Genomic DNA, 682 nt, shown 5'->3' with positions numbered 1-682 from the left:
TAAGCTATATTATTGTAAAGTTTCATTAAAATCCATTCAGTTGTTTTTACGTGGAAGAGTAACAAACATACTTACAAACTTTCGCGATTATAATATTAGTAGGTAACCTGTATAGTTCCGAGTTCATATATTATGTATGAATAAAATATTATAATATATACATTTCATGTACATAAATATTATTCATAATAATATAATCAAAAACAAAATGTTCATAAAATCATAATTGATTCACAAATAATCAGGGCCGTCCCTACAATTTGCGGGGCCCGGGGCAAAACTATTTTAGCGGGGCCCACAAAAAAAAATTCTTACACTCAATTATTACACTTCCGTAACCTCTCCCATTTTAAAACCAAGGGTGCCAGCAGAGGGTTGCTGGAGGGGGTCATGGCCCACCTCCTATTTTATTTAATAATAATAGTTATATAACTTGAAAAAAAATATAGCATGACAGTATGTGCTGTATTATTTTTAAATTTGTCCCACACTCTCGTTTACATTTCTGTGGGCACCCGTATTCAATATGTAAAGTATTTTTACCTATTACCTTTACCAGTTACCAGTACCTCACATAACCATTTTTTACCAATGCTACATACCCATATATATATTATCTATGATTAAATTGCTGTATATTTTTATAATAGATTAATAAAATTATTTATTATAGGTAACGACA

The sequence above is a fragment of the Acyrthosiphon pisum genome, chromosome X (genome assembly GCF_005508785.2).
Source record: "Acyrthosiphon pisum isolate AL4f chromosome X, pea_aphid_22Mar2018_4r6ur, whole genome shotgun sequence".
NCBI classification, from domain to species: Eukaryota; Metazoa; Arthropoda; class Insecta; order Hemiptera; family Aphididae; genus Acyrthosiphon; species Acyrthosiphon pisum.
The sequence above is the reverse complement of the archived record's forward strand: the minus strand, read 5'-3'. Positions refer to the sequence as shown.